The following is a 21,662-nucleotide window of genomic DNA, read 5'->3' on the forward strand; positions in this document are numbered from 1 at the left end:
TTAGGCATTTCATCAAACACCTCTTATGCATATGAAGAGGGTAAAGCAACATACACCTCTCTTGTGCTAAGAAGTGGAAAATGCTAAGTGTGGCTCAAACTTGGGCAGGGTAAGGGTATATATAGACCAAAGGGTAGACCTTTGGTCCCGGTTGGTGATACCAACCGGGACTAAAAGGGGTCGGGGCCTGACACGCCCTGACGCGCCCTGCTGCAACACAAACCGGGACTAAAGGCCCCAAACGAACCGGGACCAGAGGGTGGCGTCGCGCCGCGTGAAACGAACCGGGACCAATGCCTCCCACTGGTCCCGGTTTGCTTTAAAACCGGGACTAAAGCTCCCAGGGGCTTTGGACGAAAGACCTGTTTTCTATTAGTGTAGCAAGCTAGCGTGGCGACGCCAGCGAACAAGCTAGACGCGGCGGCCATGGAGATGGTCCTGGACTGTCGATCGGTGGGCTCGCTGATCGTGATGGTCATGGTGTTCCGGGCGGCCATGCGGGACTTCGTCCCGCCGGAGGCTGAGCAGTGGCTACGCCGCTTCCTGGCGCGGGTCACCGCCGCGTTCCGGGCCCCCACGGCCACCATCCTCATCTACGAGGCCGACGGTGCCACCATCACCGGCGTAGCCAACGACCTTTACGATGCCGCGCAGCTCTACCTCGGTGCGCGCTGCCTCACCGCGGCCCCCGCCGTGCGCCTCTACAAGCCGCGCGGGGGGAGCCGCGCTGTCGCCTCTCTCCCGGACGCCCACACCGCCCACGACACCTGGAAGGGCGTCATGGTGAAGTGGACCTCCACCGCGCGCCCGTCGACGTGTATGGCGGCGGCAAGGGCCCCTCCGGCGGTGGCGGCGTCCACCGCAGCCTCGAGCTCCAGTTCCTGCGTCAGCACCGCGACTTCGTGCACGACAGCTACATCCCCCACGTCATCGACGAGGCCACCAGGATGCGGTTCACGTCGTGGGAGCACAGGCTCTACACCAACGGCGAGGAGTACCAGCGCCTCTGGACCTCCCACGCATTCTCCCACCCCTCCACGTTCGACACACTCGCCGTGGACCCGGCGCTCCGCGAGGAGATCCGTGCCGACCTGCTCCGCTTTGCGTCCCGGCGGGAGCACTACGTGAGCGTCGGCCGCGCGTGGAAGCACGGGTACCTGCTCCACGGCCTTCCCGGCACCGGCAAGACCAGCCTCGTCGCGGCGATCGCCAACCTCCTCATGTTCGACGTCTACGACCTAGAGCTCACAACCGTGGCCACCAACTCCCACCTCCGCCGCCTGCTCGTCTCCACCACGCCCAAGTCCGTCAACGTAGTCGAGGACATCGACTGCTCCCTCGACCTCTCTGACCGCAGGAAGAAGGGCGGCGGCATCATCGACGAAGACGACGACGACAACAACGCCAAGATGTCGATGCTGCCACCCGCGACGATTGGGCGGGAGTCCATAAGGCTCTCCGGCCTTCTCAACTTCGTGGACGGGCTCTGGTCTTCCTGCATCGGCGAGCGCCTCATAATCTTCACCACCAACCACCCGGAGCGGCTCGACCCGGCGCTGGTCTGCCCAGGCCGAATGGACCGCAAGATCGAGCTCGGATACTGCTCGCCCGCCGCGCTCCGCGTGCTCGCCAAGAACTACCTCCGAGTTGGCGAGGATACCGACGACGAAGTGAACGGCCTCATGGCCCAGGCCGAGGGCCGGCCCCGGCCGTAGACGCGCTGCAGCTGAGTGCATTGACAGCGGAGACGATGTAGTACTAAGCCGAGAGCGAGATTGACCTGAACTGTGTTAGAGGTAATCTTGATTAGTGCAGTCGGTTAGAGCTGTGGATGCATGCATGTGCGTATGAGCTAGGTGTGTGTGTTCTGCGTGTTTGAGTCAGGTTAGGACTAGTAGTTAGTCTCTTGGTCATGTCCGTGTACGTGTTGTTGAGCTAGTCCGAGCTGTGCTTGGTGTTGAGTCTGTGTAATATGTGTAGGTCTAGGACTCCAAGCTCGGGTCTGCAATAGTCTAAGTATTTTTAATCAAAAATGTTGATGGCCAAAAACGATGAGAAAATGAGTATATGCTATACTCCTCGGTTTTAAAATACAGGCCATATAATTTAATCAAAAGTTAAAATTTACTAAGAGTTTAACTATATATATATATATATATATATATATATATATATATATATATATATATATATATATATATATATATATATAAACATCAACATTTGCAATATTAAGGAAATACACTATGAAAAATGTATTTTATGGTCGATCTACTTATATTGGTTTGGTATTCTAGATGTTTTTATGTTTGGCTAACTTAAAAAATGTTAACTTCTGACTAAATTTATACGCCTTATATTTTAGAACGGAGCGAGTAGCACCTTTCCACGCTCACTGGTGGAAAAAGGGCCTTTGGTCGCGGTTCGCAACTGCCATTAGTCGCGGTTGCGCAACCGCGACCAAATAAGCGCGACTAAAGGCCCCCCCCCCTTTAGTCGCGGTTGCTTACGAACCGCGACTAAAGGCACATCCACGTGGCCGCCAACAGTCCGTCGGGGCGGAGGACCTTTAGTCGCGGTTCTCCTGGCCAACCGCGACTAAAGGCCGCCGCAGGTTTAGGGTTTTAGCCCCCCCCCCCTAAACCTGTATTGTTTTATTTCTTTTGTGTTTTATTTTAATTTTGAAGGAGTTTCACATATTCTACGTTACTACATACATGCATATGAATTACAATTTCAATCAAATTTGAAATTAGAACCGAAAAGAATTTAAGAGGAATATACAATATATATTCAATATCATCGGATGACCATATACAATTTTGAACAAGTTTCCATACATAATTTAATGCATATGAAGTTCTACGTCCTCTACATAGTGTTCTCCTTTAGGATCGACGACTTCCCTCCTGAACCATCCAGCTAGTTCCTCTTGAAGTGGTCGAAAGCGAGCTTCTGGACTTGATACGTCCAATTTGCATCACTATTTTATATCATAATTTGCTGTTATTCATTGATATATTTCATATTGGGACACAATACTTATGTTATTTCATCTATTTTGCATGTTTCATCATTATTGGAGGATCAAGCACCAGAGCCAGAATTCTGCTGGAAAAAGCACCGTCAGAACGCAATATTTCGGAAGATCAACTGTGGAAGGAAATTATACCAAAAATCCTATTTTTCAAGATGACGAAGGAAGCCAGAAGGAGGAGCCAGCTGGACCCGAGGTGGGCCCAGACCATAGGGCGGCGCGGCCCATGGCCTGGCCGCGCCACCATGTGGTGTGGGGGCCCCACAGCCCCTTTCGCCTCCTTTTCTTCGCGAAACCCTTCGTCCCGAAAACCTAAACCACAGAGGGTACCTCGCGAAGAGTTACAGCCGCCTCTGCGGGGCGGAGAACACCAGAGAGAAAAGAGCTCTCCGGCGGGCAGGAATCCGCCGGGAAAATTCCCTCCGGGAGGGGGAAATCGACGCCATCGTCACCGTCATCGAGCTGGACATCATCTCCATCACCATCATCATCATCTCCACCATCATCACCGCCGTCTCCACCGCTGGACACCGTCACCGCCGTAGCAATTTGGGTTTGATCTTGATTGTTTGATAGGGGAAACTCTCCCGGTATCGATCTCTACTTGTTGTTGATGCTATTGAGTGAAACCATTGAACCAAGTTTATGTTCAGATTGTTATTCATCATCATATCACCTCTGATCATGTTCCATATGATGTCTCGTGAGTAGTTCGTTTAGTTCTTGAGGACATGGGTGAAGTCTAAATATTAGTAGTGAACTATGGTTGAGTAATATTCAATGGTATGATATTTAAGTTGTGGTGTTATTCTTCTAGTGGTGTCATGTGAACGTCGACTACATGACACTTCATCATTTATGGGCCTAGGGGAATGCATCTTGTATTCGTTTGCCAATTGCGGGGTTGCCGGAGTGACGAAACCTAAACCCCCGTTGGTATATCGATGCGAGGAGGGATCGCAGGATCTCAGAGTTTAAGGCTGTGGTTAGATTTATTCTTAATTACTTTCTTGTAGTTGCGGATGCTTGCAAGGGGTATAATCACAAGTATGTATTAGTCCTAGGAAGGGCGGTACATTAGCATAGGTTCACCCACACAACACTTATCATAACAATGAAGATTATTTAGCCGTATGTAGCGAAAGCACTACACTAAAATCCCGTGTGTCCTCGAGAACGTTTGGTCATTATAAGTAAACAAACCGGCTTGTCCTTTGTGCTAAAAAGGATTGGGCCACTCGCTGCAATTGTTACTCTCGCACTTTACTTACTCGTACTTTATTCAACTGTTACATCAAAACCCCCTGAATACTTGTCTGTGAGCATTTACAGTGAATCCTTCATCGAAACTGCTTGTCAACACCTTCTGCTCCTCGTTGGGATCGACATTCTTACTTATCGAAAATACTACGATACTGTAGGATAACGTTGCATAGAAAACAAAAAATTTCCTACCGCGAACACGCAATCCAAGCCAAGATGCAATCTAGAAGATGGGAGCAACGAGAGGATGATCAAGACTAACCCTTGAAGAGATTCCAAAGCCTATAAGAGTAGGCTCTTATTGCTGCGGTAGACGATCACTTGCCGCTTGCAAAAGCGCGTAGAAGATCTTGATCACGGTGCCACAATCGGGCAGCACCTCCGTACTCGGTCACACGTTCGGTTGTTGATGAAGACGACGTCCACCTCCCCGTTCCGGCGGGCAGCGGAAGTAGTAGCTCCTCTTGAATCCGACAGCACGACGGCGTGGTGTCGGTGGTGGTGGAGAAGTCCGGCGGAGCTTCGCTAAGCGTGCGGGAACTATAGAGGAGAGAGGGGGCGGCTAGGGTTTGGGAGGGGGCGCCGGCCATCTAGTGGTGCGGCCACCTTGTGGTGCTTGGGGTGGCCGGCCCCCTCCCTTGGCCCCTCATTATATAGGTGGATCCCCAAGTGTTGGTGTCCAAGTCTTCGAATAAGACCCGAACAAAAACCTTCCATAAGAGGGGAAACCTAGCCCAACTAGGACTCCCACCAAAGGTGGGGTTTCCACCTCCCATATGGGGGTTGGCCGGCCCCTAAGGGGAGTCCACTTGGGACTCCTCCCCCACTAGGGTTGGCCGGCCATGGAGGTGGAGTCCCATGTGGACTCCACCTTCCTTGGTGGTTTCTTCCGGACTTTTCTAGAACCTTCTAGAACCTTCCATAGAACCTTCCGCGACATTTTAATTCACATAAAATGACATCCTATATATGAATCTTATTCTCCGGACCATTCCGGAACTCCTCGTGATGTCCGGGATCTCATCCGGGACTCCGAACAAATATTCGAACTCCATTCCATATTCAATTTCTACCATTTCAACATCCAACTTTAAGTGTGTCACCCTACGGTTCGTGAACTATGCGGACATGGTTGAGTACTCACTCCGACCAATAACCAATAGCGGGATCTGGAGATCCATAATGGCTCCCACATATTCAACGATGACTTTAGTGATCGAATGAACCATTCACATATAATACCAATTCCCTTTGTCACGCGATATTTTACTTGTCCGAGGTTTGATCTTCGGTATCACTTTATACCTTTGTTCAACCTCGTCTCTGATAAGTACTCTTTACTCGTACCGTGGTATGTGGTCTCTTTATGAACTCATTCATATGCTTGCAAGACATTAGACGACATTCCACCGAGAGGGCCCGGAGTATATCTATCCGTCATCGGGATGGACAAATCCCACTCGTTGATCCATATGCCTCAACTCATACTTTCCGGATACTTAATCCCACCTTTATAACCACCCATTTACGCAGTGGCGTTTGGTGTAATCAAAGTACCTTTCCGGTATAAGTGATTTACATGATCTCATGGTCATAAGGACTAGGTAACTATGTATCGAAAGCTTATAGCAAATAACTTAATGACGAGATCTTATGCTACGCTTAATTGGGTGTGTCCATTACATCATTCATACAATGATATAACCTTGTTATTAATAACATCCAATGTTCATGATTATGAAACTAATCATCCATTAATCAACAGGCTAGTTTAGAGGCATACTAGGGACTTCTTTGTTGTCTACATATCACACATGTACTAATGTTTCGGTTAATACAATTATAGCATGATATATAAACATTTATCATAAACATAAAGATATAAATAATAACAACTTTATTATTGCCTCTAGGGCATATCTCCTTCAGTCTCCCACTTGCACTAGAGTCAATAATCTAGTTTACATTTGTAAAGATATAACACCTTGGCCTTCCGGTGCTTTATCATGTTTTGCTTACGGGAGATGTTTTAGTCAACGGATCTGATACGTTCAGAAACGTATGTATTTTGTAATTCATTTGCGTCTCAACGCATCACTCATTTCCAAATGAGTTGGCATTAAATATGTTTGATCTTCTGGTGGAACCTTAATTCCGCTGTCTGAAATATGTCACTTATATTGTCACACACAATATAGCTTCAAAGTTCTGACTCTGTCGGAACTACACCAAGTTCTCAAAGAACCTCTTGACTTAACATCCTTTGTCATTGTCAAAACAATGACATACTCTGCCTTCTTTTGTAGAATCCGTCACAATATTTAGAACTCTTCTAAATCTAGCATAGACAACTTCTAGCTCATTGTGCTACCTTTTAAACAACACTTAGTCTAATTTGAGATTGAAATTATATTTTATATGTGAAAAAACCAATATCGGTGTAACACCTTACAGTGATTTATTTGTCATTTCTTCATACAAATATATATATATATCCTTAGTTCTTCTAAAGTACTCAAGGATATTCTTACTGTCGTCCAATGATCATCATATGAATCATTCTGGTATATGCTCATAACACTTTATAGCACATGATATCTGATTGTGTACATATTATTCGTGATCTATAATCACTCATGTGTTTTTACTCATTGAGTGTCAGATACACTCAAGTCTTGTTAAACCTTCACATGACAAGAACATTTTTCTTAATATTTCTATATTGAACTACTTCAATATCCATCATATGTACTTTGACTTAAACTTATTTATGTGTTTCAATCTATCTTCATAGATCTTGACACTAAATTTGTTTCAGTCCATATCCTTTCATTGAAGTTAATTCTCAATGAAACCTTTTAATCAAGTATATAATTACATCATTTATAACCAACTATATGTCACCTACATAAAGTATTATAAATATGTCTTAGCGCTCCCACTTAATTTCTTGCAAATGCAAGCCTCTTCATCGTCTCTTGATGAAATCAAAAACTCTTTGACTATTTCATCTGGTGAAGATTCCAACTCCGTGATACTTACTTCATCCAATTGAAGCTTGTATACCTATCTAGTATTCCACGGACCAGCAAAACTCTTGGTTGTATCTTGTATACATACTTCTGTTAAGTAGTGTATTTTGCCATCCTACTAGCATATCTCATAAAAGAAATATGTAGTGATTACTAGAATAATCCACATAGACTATAAGCATTGCTACGGAAGATCTAATCTTATCGTATTCAACTCTTTGAACTTTGTCGTAAACAATTTTTCGACAAGTCAAGCTTTCTTCAAGGATATTTCATCCAAGTCTATCAATTTCATAGATCCATTTACTTTCATAAAGTATTCATCTATCTTGGATTTCATGGCGCATGGCCATTTTAACGGAGTCGGGGCCCATCATAACTTCTTTGTTTTGTAGTTGGTTTATCATTGTTCAAAATCAATCCTTTGTCCACAAATCATTTATTTGATCACAAAGTAAACCATACCTACAAGGTTCAATATGTACTTCGATCTCCATGGCTAAAACACTTTGCAGTCATGAGAGCCATGATCGTCGTGGCCGCTTCCGAAACCAATTCCGATGCTGCGCTACTCTGATCATTATGCTCAGGTTCATAAACCTTATCAAATTATATTGTCCTCCCACTCAAATACTTCACTAGAAACAATTTCTCGGAAATAAGAAACATTGACAAACACTTTTGTCTTTGTCTCGTGGGAAGAATTCCCAATCAAATCTCTGGGATAACCAACAAAGACATTCATCCGATTTTGGTTGTAAACTTATTTACTTATGCTATGCATACCAAAATTTAAGAAAAGACGATCAGGTTTCTTACCTATGCCATAACTCGTATGGTGTCATTTCAACGGATCGTGATGATGCTCTATTTAGTGTAAAAGCGGTAGTCACTAAAGCATAATCCACAAAAATATAATGGCGTCATAATATTTTTTATCTCATCATTAATCCAACAAGGTTTGGATACATATCTTGGATACTATATCATCATTATGATACTCCAAGAAATGTGAGTTGTAGAACAATTTCATAACTCTCTTAGATGTTCGCTAAAACTCATAATTCAAATATTTCCACCATGATCCAATCATAGATATTTGACTTTTCTATTACGATGATTTCCACTTCATGCTGAAACTTATTTGAATTCATTCAAATGTTTCAAACTTCTTTCTTATTGAATATATCCACATATATACTCAATTCATTGTTGAAAGTTTTCATGAAGTAGAAGAATCTCCCGCACACAACTATGCTCAGTGAACCACATACATCATTATGTATTTTTCCACTAAGTTTGTTGCCCGTTCAACTCTTGGCCTATGAACGGTATTTTAATCATTCTCTTTAGAAAAGATTTGCAAGCGCCAAATGATTCAAAAATCAAATGACTCCAAAAATCCATTTGCATGGAGTTCCTTCATGCGTTCCTTTCTAACATGACCTAAATGGCGGTTCCACAAATAAGTGGAATTCAAATCATTTGCCTTATGGCATTTTAGCGTCAGTATTATGTGTGTGTGTTTCACCATTAAGATTTATAATAACTTATCCATCACACATGGAGTAATGTCATAATTTGAACAACTCATTGTTTTCATTTGACCAGAGCAAAATAACAATTATTAAGTTCTTTATTATAAATTCTAAGGGCTAGATAGAATGCCAACGACGAACATAATAACACTTTATTTTGTTCCGGACGTGTATTCCTATCATATTCCTTGTCGATCACTTAGGCCATTGTATTCTTGTATTGCGTTGTTTTGTATGACACTTCATACCAACCAATATGGTACAAATACCCAAGAATTTCATTGTGTGACCAAACGAGGAATACATCCATAACATGTATATCATTGATATACACCTGAGCTAGACTTTCTAGTCTTTTCTTTTCTTTCTGCCAGAATATCTTTTGCAGTTTCTCTTTTAGCTTTCCTCATTATTCAGAAAAACACTTCAACATCAATAACTTCTAGGTTTGTTGGTCAAACACCAATAACCTTGAGGATCTTACTTTGAAGTTGATCATCATATGACAAGTGTTCTAGATTTCACTTATTAGTAACTATGATGAACAATTTCACTCATAATTTTATCCATCAATTCATGACAACTTTTGAGACCATGTCTGTACATGCTAGGCTCATAAAGTTTAACCTTAGTATTCGCATGTACAAATCTAGCTTGCACCCGTTGTATGCACACGTAGAATCTATCACACCCGATCATCACGTGATGCTTCGAAACGACGAGTCTTAGCAACGGTGCATACTAAGGATGATAACTTCATGGATATGCGAATATTATTAGTGCCCCAATAGTTGGAGGATTGTGACGCCTCGGCGTCTTCAACCTTCATACATTCCCATAAAACTTATGAGTTTATGTAGTCTCACCAAATTTATATTCTATCATCTTGCAATAAGGTCTTAGATATCACATATATCTCATACCTTGATTATTTCGAAAACTAAATTTTCAGCTCCTTACTTTTCAAACAGATTTGAACTTCAAGTTTCACGGAGACAAGATAACTTTGGGTACTAATTGAAACCATAGCTCTTTGAATCAACAATGTGAGGTTTACTAAAAGTTTGCAATAGGACTTAATCAATTCTTGATTCTTTAACAATACGGTACCAATCCGTAAAGTTTCTTGTCAGATTTTAACAGTATTTCTATCTCAATAACAAGACTAGCGCATAGTAGTAAACGGATGCCAATACTACAAAATTAACTCAAAATACTACTCAGACTATGTTTATGATAATTAGTTCATGTTTTAATCTAATTACTAATGAACTCCCACTTAATACAACATCCCTCATAGTTGTTAAGTGGTACACGATCCAAATCCACTACACCAAAACCGATCATCACGTGAGATGATGTAGCTTCAATGGTGAACATCAACATGTTGATCATATCATCCATATGACTCGTGTTCAACCTTTCGGTTTCCGTTGTCCCGAGGCCATGTCTGTACATGCTAGGCTCGTCAAGCAAACCCAAGTATTCCGCGTGTGCAACATTGCTTACACCCGTTGTATGTGAACGTTGAGTCTATCACATCCGATCATCACGAGATGCTTCGAAACAACGAACTGTACAACGGTGCATACGAGGGGAGAACACTTTATTATCTTGATATTAATGTGAGGGATCATCTTATAATGCTACCGTCACGATCTAAGCAAAATAAGATGCATAAAGGATTAACATCACATGCAATTCATATGTGATATGATATGGCCCTTTAGTCTTTGTGCCTTCGATCTTCATCTTCAAAGCACGGACATGATCTCCATCATCAACGGGCATGATCTCCATCATCGTCGGCGTAGCGTCAAGGTTCATGGCGCCGTCTTCATGGTTGTTCACCTCATGTAGCAACTATTACAACTACTTTGAAATACTACTCAACATGAAATTTAAAGACAACCATAAGGCTCCTGCCGGTTGCCACAATACAATAATGATCATCTCATACATATTCATCATCACATTATGGCCATATCACATCACCAAACCCTGCAAAAACAAGTTAGACGTCTCTAATTTGGTTTGCATATTTTACGTGGTTTAGGGTTTTCGAGAGAGATCTAATCTACCTACGAACATGAACCACAACGGTGATACTAATGTTGTCAATAGAAGAGTAAATTGAATCTTCACTATAGTAGGAGAGACAGACACCCGCAAAGCCTCTTATGCAATACAAGTTGCATGTCGAACGAGGAACAAGTCTCATGAACGCGGTCATGTAAAGTTAGTCCGAGCCGCTTCATCCCACTATGCCACAAAGATGCAAAGTACTCAAACTAAAGATAACAAGAGCATCAACGCCCACAAAACCATTGTGTTCTACTCGTGCAACCATCTATGCATAGACACGGCTCGATACCACTCGTAGGATAACGTTGCATAGAAAACAAAAATTTTCCTACCGCGAACACGCAATCCAAGCCAAGATGCAATCTAGAAGATGGGAGCAACGAGAGGATGATCAAGACTAACCCTTGAAGAGATTCCAAAGCCTATAAGAGTAGGCTCTTATTGCTGCGGTAGACGATCACTTGCCGCTTGCAAAAGCGCGTAGAAGATCTTGATCACGGTGCCACAATCGGGCAGCACCTCCGTACTCGGTCACACGTTCGGTTGTTGATGAAGACGACGTCCACCTCCCCGTTCCAGCGGGCAGCGGAAGTAGTAGCTCCTCTTGAATCCGACAGCACGACGGCGTGGTGTCGGTGGTGGTGGAGAAGTCCAGCGGAGCTTCGCTAAGCGTGCGGGAACTATAGAGGAGAGAGGGGGCGGCTAGGGTTTGGGAGGGGGGCGCCGGCCATCTAGTGGTGCGGCCACCTTGTGGTGCTTGGGGTGGCCGGCCCCCTCCCTTGGCCCCTCATTATATAGGTGGATCCCCAAGTGTTGGTGTCCAAGTCTTCGAATAAGACCCGAACAAAAAACCTTCCATAAGAGGGGGAAACCTAGCCCAACTAGGACTCCCACCAAAGGTGGGGTTTCCACCTCCCATATGGGGGGTTGGCCGGCCCCCTAAGGGGGAGTCCACTTGGGACTCCTCCCCCACTAGGGTTGGCCGGCCATGGAGGTGGAGTCCCATGTGGACTCCACCTTCCTTGGTGGTTTCTTCCGGACTTTTCTAGAACCTTCTAGAACCTTCCATAGAACCTTCCGCGACATTTTAATTCACATAAAATGACATCCTATATATGAATCTTATTCTCCGGACCATTCCGGAACTCCTCGTGATGTCCGGGATCTCATCCGGGACTCCGAACAAATATTCGAACTCCATTCCATATTCAATTTCTACCATTTCAACATCCAACTTTAAGTGTGTCACCCTACGGTTCGTGAACTATGCGGACATGGTTGAGTACTCACTCCGACCAATAACCAATAGCGGGATCCGGAGATCCATAATGGCTCCCACATATTCAACGATGACTTTAGTGATCGAATGAACCATTCACATATAATACCAATTCCCTTTGTCACGCGATATTTTACTTGTCCGAGGTTTGATCTTCGGTATCACTTTATACCTTTGTTCAACCTCGTCTCTGATAAGTACTCTTTACTCGTACCGTGGTATGTGGTCTCTTTATGAACTCATTCATATGCTTGCAAGACATTAGACGACATTCCACCGAGAGGGCCCAGAGTATATCTATCCGTCATCGGGATGGACAAATCCCACTGTTGATCCATATGCCTCAACTCATACTTTCCGGATACTTAATCCCACCTTTATAACCACCCATTTACGCAGTGGCGTTTGGTGTAATCAAAGTACCTTTCCGGTATAAGTGATTTACATGATCTCATGGTCATAAGGACTAGGTAACTATGTATCGAAAGCTTATAGCAAATAACTTAATGACGAGATCTTATGCTACGCTTAATTGGGTGTGTCCATTACATCATTCATACAATGATATAACCTTGTTATTAATAACATCCAATGTTCATGATTATGAAACTAATCATCCATTAATCAACAGGCTAGTTTAGAGGCATACTAGGGACTTCTTTGTTGTCTACATATCACACATGTACTAATGTTTCGGTTAATACAATTATAGCATGATATATAAACATTTATCATAAACATAAAGATATAAATAATAACAACTTTATTATTGCCTCTAGGGCATATCTCCTTCAGATACACCCCCTATACTTTTGGGTCATCAAGACTATTTTCTGGCGCCGTTGCCGGGGAGTGAAGCGCTATTGGTAAGTGGAATTGGTAAGGAAAACCTTTACTGTTTGTGCTGATTTTATTTCTGCCTGCTGCTATAAGTCATTATGGAGAGATCTTCTCTTCAATTTTTATTTGGGAAATCTACTACTACTGCAACGGTAGTGGATGAAGCACCAGGTGAGGAAGTGATACCATATAAAATACCTATGAAAATTATTGAACGTGTTATGGATAACCGCTATGAAGGGGATGGAACTGTCCATCCTGGTGATCATTTACTGTTTTTGCATGAATTATGCGGGTTATTCAAATGTGCAGGTATTGCTATGGATGAAGTGAGGAAGAAACTATTCTCTTTATCGCTGTCCGGTAAGGTGGCGCATTGGTATAAATTACTGGATAATGGGGATTCTCTTGAATGGAATGATATTGTGCCCCGGTTTTATTCTAAGTTCTATCCTCCAAGTGAAATTCACAAGGATCGGAATCGCATATATAATTCTTGGCCTCATGATGGAGAGAGTATTGCCCAAGCTTGGGGGAGATTGAAGTCTTTAATGCTCAAATGCCCTATTCATGAGCTTCCTGGTAATGTTATTATTGATAATTTCTATGCAAGACTTTCTTTTCAAGATAAGACCTTGCTGGATACTTCTTGTTCTGGATCATTTACACGCAACAAAGAAGAGTTTAAAAGGGACCTTCTTGATCGGATCCAAGAAAATACCGAAGGTTGGGAGAACGACAAGGATAGAGAATCAGGTATAATTTATGATTATAAATGCATTGAAGCTTTTATGGATACCGATAAATTTCGTAATATGAGTGCTACATATGGTCTTGATTCTCAAGTTGCTGCAAATCTTTATAAAGCTTTTGCCTCTCATTATGAATTGCCAAAGAAGAATTTTGATAAGTATCATGAACCGTATAAAGATAAAATTGATTCATCTATTAATAAATGTGTTGTAGTTGAAACTGCCGATCATGTTATTCCTGAAGCTTATATTGAAAAAACTCCTTTCCCTGCTAAAATGAAGGAGTATTCTGTTATAAATAGTGCGGTTCATAAAAGTGAAAAGAAACCCGTAGAACCCGAAGAACAAATAAAAGTTGAACTCTGCTGTTGCAATAGTTAAAGATCTTGTGACCGAAAATGTGGAGGATGGTCATATTATTTTCCGTGAAGATGCTTCTAATATTGTTTCACATCCTAATAAACCCAAACAAGCTAGTGTTCCTATGCTATCTCGTTAGAATTGGTGATCATTGCTATTATGGATTATGTGATATTGGTGCAAGTGTTAGTGCTATTCCTTATGAGCTTTACACGGAGATTATGCATGAAATTGATTCTTGTGAACTTGAAGATATTGATGTGGTTATTCAGCTGGCTAATAGAAAAACTATTTCTCCAATTGGTATTGTTCGAGATGTGGAAGTTTTATGCGGTAAGATTAAATATCCTGCCGACTTTTTGGTACTTGGTTCTGCTGCTAGTGATTATTGTCCTATCATTTTTGGTAGACCTTTTCTAAATACTTGTGGAGCTATTATAGATTGCAAGAAAGAGAAAATTTTGACTAAATTTGCTGGTGAATCTTATGAGTTTAACTTCTCTAAATTTACCAAAACTCCTTATAAAGCTAATTTGCCTAGTGATGATTTTAAAATGGAGCAATGTGCATCTATTGTTCTTGTTCCTAACAATCCTTTGCAGCAACATTTGGAGGATAGCGAGAGTGAAGTCTTTAGGAAAGAAAGAGATGAGCTGGAGGAAATTTTTCTTCGCCAACCTATTCTCAAGCATGATTTACCGGTGGAAGATTTGGGTACAACACCGCCACCAAAGGAAGATCCTGTTTTTGAATTAAAGCCTTTGCCTGATAATCTTAAATATGCTCATATTGATGATAAGAAAATATATCATGTTATTATTAGTTCTAAGCTTTCAGAGTTTGAAGAAGAAAGGTTATTGGAAATATTGAAGAAACACCGAGGAGCTATTGGCTACACTCTTGATGATTTGAAGGGGATTTCTCCTTCTATTTGCCAACATGCGATTAATATGGAAGATGATGCAAAGCCTGTTGTTGAACCTCAGCGTCGTCTAATTCCGAAGATGAAGGAAGTGGTAAGGAATGAGGTATTAAGACTTCTTGAAGCTGGTATTATATATCCTATTGCTGATAGTAGATGGGTTAGTCCTGTGCATTGCGTTCCCAAGAAAGGAGGAATGACTGTTGTGCCTAATGATAAAGATGAGCTCATCCCTCAAAGAGTAGTTGTAGGGTATAGAATGTGCATTGATTTTCGAAAAGTTAATAAAGTTACTAAGAAAGATCATTACCCTTTACCATTTATTGATCAAATGCTAGAAAGATTGTCTAAAAATACTCATTTTTGTTTTCTTGATGGTTATTCTGGGTTTTCACAAATTGCTGTTAAAGCTAAAGATCAAGAGAAAACCACTTTTACTTGTCCCTATGGAACTTATGCTTATAGACGCATGCCTTTTGGTTTATGTAATGCTCCTGCTACTTTTCAAAGATGCATGTCTGCTATTTTTCATGGTTTTTGTGAGAGTATTGTAGAGGTATTCATGGATGATTTTTCCGTCTATGGGAATTCTTTTGATAGTTGCTTGCGAAACCTTGATAAAGTTTTGCAGAGATGTGAAGAAACTAACCTTGTTCTTAATTGGGAGAAATGCCACTTTATGGTTAATGAAGGAATTGTATTGGGACATAAAATTTCTGAGAGAGGTATTGAAGTTGATAGAGCTAAAGTTGAAGCAATTGAGAAGATGCCCTATCCTAGGGATGTTAAAGGTATTCGTAGTGTTCTTGGTCATGCTGGGTTTTATAGGAGGTTTATTAAAGATTTCTCCAAGATTTCAAAACCTCTTACTAATCTTCTTCAAAAAGATGTACCATTTGTTTTTGATGATGATTGTAAGGAAGCTTTTGAAACTCTTAAGAAAGCCTTAACAACTCGCTCCTATAGTTGAACCTCCCGATTGGAACTTACCATTTGAAATTATGTGTGATGCTAGTGATTTTGTTGTAGGCGCTGTTCTTGGACAGCGAGTAGATAAAAAACTGAATGTTATTCATTATGCTAGTAAAACTCTTGATGCTGCTCAAAGAAATTATGCTACAACTGAAAAAGAATTATTAGCTGTAGTCTTTGCTTGCGATAAATTTAGATCTTATATTGTTGATTCAAAAGTTACTATTCATACTGATCATGCTGCAATTAGATACCTTATGACAAAGAAAGATGCTAAGCCGAGGCTTATTAGATGGGTACTTCTTTTGCAAGAATTTGATTTACATATTGTAGATAGGAAAGGTGCTGATAATCCTCGTTGTCGATAATTTGTCTAGATTGGAAAATATTGCTTATGATCCTGTTCCTGTTAATGATAGTTTTCCAAATGAACAATTGGCTGTAATAAAGGTGAGCTCGCGAGACAGATCCTTGGTATGCTGATTATGCTAACTTTATTGTTTCCAAGTACTTGCCTCCAACCTTTTCAGCTCAAGCAAAGGAGGAAATTCTTTTATGACTTGAGGCATTATTTCTGGGATGACCCACACTTATATAAAGAAGGGGTGGATGGTATTATGCGAAGATGTGTTCCCGAATATGAACAACAAGAGATATTGAGTAAATGTCATGGTAGTGCTTATGGAGGACATCACGCCGGAGAAAGAACCGCGCAAAAGGTTTTACAATCAGGTTTTTATTGGCCAACTCTCTTCAAGGATGCGAGAAAGTTTATTTTATCTTGTGATGAATGCCAAAGGGTTGGTAATATCTCCAGACGTAATGAAATGCCTATGAATTATACTCTTGTTATTGAACCGTTTGATTGTTGGGGATTTGACTTCATCGGACCTTTTCCGTCTTCAGAAGGTAACACTCATATACTTGTTGCTGTTGATTATGTTACTAAATGGGTGGAAGCCATACCTACAAAAAGTGCTGATGGTGAGACCTCTTTAAGAATGCTTTTAGACATTATTTTTCCTAGATTTGGAGTGCCTAGATATATTATGACTGATGGAGGTTCTCATTTTATTCATGGAGGTTTTAGAAAAACTCTTGCTAAGTATGGTATTAATCATAGAATTGCTTCCGCTTATCATCCTCAAACTAGTAGTCAAGTAGAATTATCAAATAGAGAGATCAAATCTATTTTGGGAAAGACCGTTAATAAAACTAGAAAGAATTGGGCTAGTAAATTGAAGGATGCACTATGGGCTTATAGAACTGCTTATAAAAATCCCATGGGAATGTCACCTTATAAAATGGTTTATGGGAAAGCTTGTCATTTACCTTTAGAACTAGAGCACAAAGCTTATTGGGCAGTTAGAGAGTTAAATAAAGATCCTAAGCTTGCCGGTGATAAGAGGTTGTTGCAATTGAGTTCTCTAGATGAATGGAGAAGTGAAGCTTATGAAAATGCTAAACTCTTTAAAGAGAAAGTTAAAAAATGGCATGATAGGAGGATTATCAAAAGAGAATTTAATATTGGGGATAAAGTCCTATTGTATCGGTCTCGTCTCAGATTCTTTGCAGGGAAATTACTCTCGAAATGGGAAGGACCATATGTTGTCGAGGAGGTGTATCGTTCAGGAGCAATTAAAATTAGCTCTCTCCAAGGCAATGCCACACAAGTGGTGAATGGACAAAGACTCAAGCATTATATCTCGGGTGATTCTTATAATGTTGATGTTGATATTATTCAAGTGGAAACACCGGAGGCTTACATCAAAGGGCAAATTGACAGTCCGCCAGAACTCGACTTTGAATAGGTAACAGTACTGGTAATGAAAAGTACGCAATTTACTTTCCGAACAATATTTTTGCTGTTTTTGGAAAATATGAAAAATTACGAGTTCGAAACGGAGTGGAAAGGACGCACGAGGGGCTGCCACCATAGGCCGGCGCGGCCTGGCCAGGGCCCGCGCCGCCCTATGGTTTGGCCGCCTCGTCGCCCCTTTCCGACTCTGGTTCGATCTGGTACTTTCCTTGTGTCATGAAATTTTTTGCTATATAATCCCCCGGACCCCTGGAGGTCCGTATATCATTTTCTCGACGTGTTTTGTTTCGAGCTGTTTCTGCCAGGATCTGTTTTCGGTCTAGAAGCACCATGGCCTCCAACAACAAGGGCAAGGGGCTTTCGGAGGAAGAAGTGAAGAAGGTGCCATCAAGACAAGAGCAGCAAGCCGGAGGGAGCAAGCAAATCTTGGTGGGATCTGTTGACACTCGACGTTCTTTTTCTCATAACCTGCAGGGACCTTTACCACCCGCTCTTAGCCTCGACTCCTTCCCTATGTTGGAAGAAGTTCTACGGACTACCGATGAGTTTTGTGATCAATATCGGGCTCTAAGAAGAGAAGTGGAGATACTCCAGGAGGAGAATTGCCGTCTCCGAAGAATGCTGGAATACCACTCGATTCGCATCACAAGGTCATCATCGCCAACTTCAGATAACAATGAATCTCTTCGAGTCTTAGTGCAGAATTGTCAAGCTGAGAAACTGAAGTTGAAGGAGTTCTGTAAGAAGCGCGGGAGGAGTTCATCACCATCATCGCCAAAGGAGTAATTCATCATCGGTATTGGCATCCCCTTGGTTTGTTCCAAGCTTGGGGGAGTGCCGCGGTATCACATTATCACTACCTTTTACTTTTTATTATCAAGTAGTGTCATATCATGAGTAGGGAAGTTATCATATAAGATGGGTTGCAGTTTGGAAGTATCTCTCCTTTAGTTGGTTATCTATGTATCCCTTGGTGTGAGTTATCGTTATGGAATATTAATGAGAAGTTTTATCATTTACGTATTGCACATCTTATTTTAGTTTGCAATTTCTACTATATGATTTGCCTTGTTGTTAGTATTGGTGTCACTTTGGGAGCATTGAATAAATCTATTTGGTTTTGGCAAACTTAGCATTGGTCAATAGCAACAACACCTTGAGGTTTAAGTAGAAAAGAGAAATACATGTAGTTGTTTCATTGTCTTTCTTTCTTGTTAGCTCATAGCTTATTATTCTGAAGTTAAAATTGTTTGTGCTTACAAGGAAGATGCCTGATTGTTTCTATCACATGTATATTTGTTTGTTTCCCTCGACTCTTATGCTTGCTAATTAACCTTGCTAGCCAAAGACCTGTACTGAGAGGGAATACTTCTCGTGCATCCAAATCTTAAACCAAACCTATGCCATTTGTGTCCACCATACCTACCTACTACATGGTATTTTCTGCCATTCCAAGTAAATACTTCATGTGCTACCTTTAAAACAATTCAAAACTTAGTATCTCTTATTTGTGTCAATGTTTTATAGCTCATGAGTAAGTATGTGGTGTTTTATCTTTCAATCTTGTTGGGCAACTTTCACCAATGGACTAGTGGCTTCATCCACTTATCCAATAATTTTGCAAAAAGAGCTGGCAATGGGATCCCCAGTCCCAAATTAATTAAACTAAATAGACACTCCTCCATGTTATGTGATTGATGGACGGCACCCGAAGGATTCGGTTAGCCATGGCTTGAGAAAGCAAAGGTTGGGGGGAGTGTCATCATCATAATAAAACTAAAATAAAAAGGCACTCCTTCATGGTATGAGATTGTTGGCAGGCACCCGAGGATTCAGTTAGCCATGGTTTGTGAAAGAAAGGTTGGAAGGAGTGCCACATAAAATGAAAATAATATGGGAGCCGCTCTTAGGAGGTTGTCTGGCAAGGGGGTTAGAGTACCCGCTACCAGTCGTTGACAACAACAGACACCTCTCAAAATGTTACTTTTATTCTCTTTATATGATTGCAAAACTGAAAAAGCTCTAGCACATGATTTAATCACTGCTTCCCTCGCGAAGGGCCTGTCTTTTACTTTATGTTGAGTCAGTAAACCTATTTCCCTCCATCTCAAGCAAGCATTTGAGTAGTTGTGATCAAACCATTATATTGTGATTTGCTTCATCATGTCTTTTATTCTTCCTTGTTTAGTTCAAGTTTTATCTGAATGAATATAGCTTTGCAAGTTATCAATGATCATGAGGAGACCATTATGATTGAGTATGAAAGTTGTGCCATATGAACTTTAACATGAGAGCGCTGCTCAATGAGATAAATGTAATCTGTTAATTGTTCTCTAACCAAGAACGAAGTTTGCCATCACCAACTATGATTTCTTATGCACCTTTATTTGTGATTACCTTATACTTGATTCAAGTTGAGTTATATGAGGAAGTTGTTTACTATAATGTCTTGTGTGAATGAATATGATGCTTCTTGTCCGTATTTTATTTATCGACTCTTCACTCCATAAACACGTGGTCTCGTTTATCGAGCTCGGCTTCGCTTGGGGACAAGCGAAGTCTAAGCTTGGGGGAGTTGATACGTCCAATTTGCATCACTATTTTATATCATAATTTGCTGTTATTCATTGATATATTTCATATTGGGACACAATACTTATGTTATTTCATCTATTTTGCATGTTTCATCATTATTGGAGGATCAAGCACCGGAGCCGGGATTCTGCTGGAAAAAGCACCGTCGAACGCAATATTTCGGAAGATCAACTGTGGAAGGAAATTATACCAAAAATCCTATTTTTCAAGATGACGAAGGAAGCCAGAAGGAGGAGCCAGCTGGACCCAGGGTGGGCCCAGACCATAGGGCGGCGCGGCCCATGGCCTGGCCGCGCCACCATGTGGTGTGGGGGCCCCACAGCCCCTTTCGCCTCCTTTTCTTCGCGAAACCCTTCGTCCCGAAAACCTAAGCCACAGAGGGTACCTCGCGAAGAGTTACAGCCGCCTCTGCGGGGCGGAGAACACCAGAGAGAAAAGAGCTCTCCGGCGGGCAGGAATCCGCCGGGGAAATTCCCTCCGGGAGGGGGAAATCGATGCCATCGTCACCGTCATCGAGCTGGACATCATCTCCATCACCATCATCATCATCTCCACCATCATCACCGCCGTCTCCACCGCTGGACACCGTCACCGCCGTAGCAATTTGGGTTTGATCTTGATTGTTTGATAGGGGAAACTCTCCCGGTATCGATCTCTACTTGTTGTTGATGCTATTGAATGAAACCATTGAACCAACTTTATGTTCAGATTGTTATTCATCATCATATCACCTCTGATCATGTTCCATATGATGTCTCGTGAGTAGTTCGTTTAGTTCTTGAGGACATGGGTGAAGTCTAAATGTTAGTAGTGAACTATGGTTGAGTAATATTCAATGGTATGATATTTAAGTTGTGGTGTTATTCTTCTAGTGGTGTCATGTGAACGTCGACTACATGACACTTCACCATTTATGGGCCTAGGGGAATGCATCTTGTATTCGTTTGCCAATTGCGGGGTTGCCGGAGTGACGTAAACCTAAACCCCCGTTGGTATATCGATGCAGGAGGGATCGCAGGATCTCAGAGTTTAAGGCTGTGGTTAGATTTATTCTTAATTACTTTCTTGTAGTTGCGGATGCTTGCAAAGGGTATAATCACAAGTATGTATTAGTCCTAGGAAGAGCGGTACATTAGCATAGGTTCACCCACACAACACTTATCATAAC

At 41.8% G+C, this 21,662-nt stretch overlaps 1 pseudogene; it reads left to right on the forward strand.

Annotated features, from left to right (window-relative positions):
* The first annotated feature begins 426 nt into the window (after positions 1-426).
* On the forward strand, positions 427-1,715 carry LOC124682269 (annotated as a pseudogene).
* Positions 1,716-21,662: the final 19,947 nt, after the last annotated feature.

The sequence above is a fragment of the Lolium rigidum genome, unplaced genomic scaffold (assembly GCF_022539505.1).
Source record: "Lolium rigidum isolate FL_2022 unplaced genomic scaffold, APGP_CSIRO_Lrig_0.1 contig_7894_1, whole genome shotgun sequence".
In the NCBI taxonomy this organism is placed as follows: domain Eukaryota; kingdom Viridiplantae; phylum Streptophyta; class Magnoliopsida; order Poales; family Poaceae; genus Lolium; species Lolium rigidum.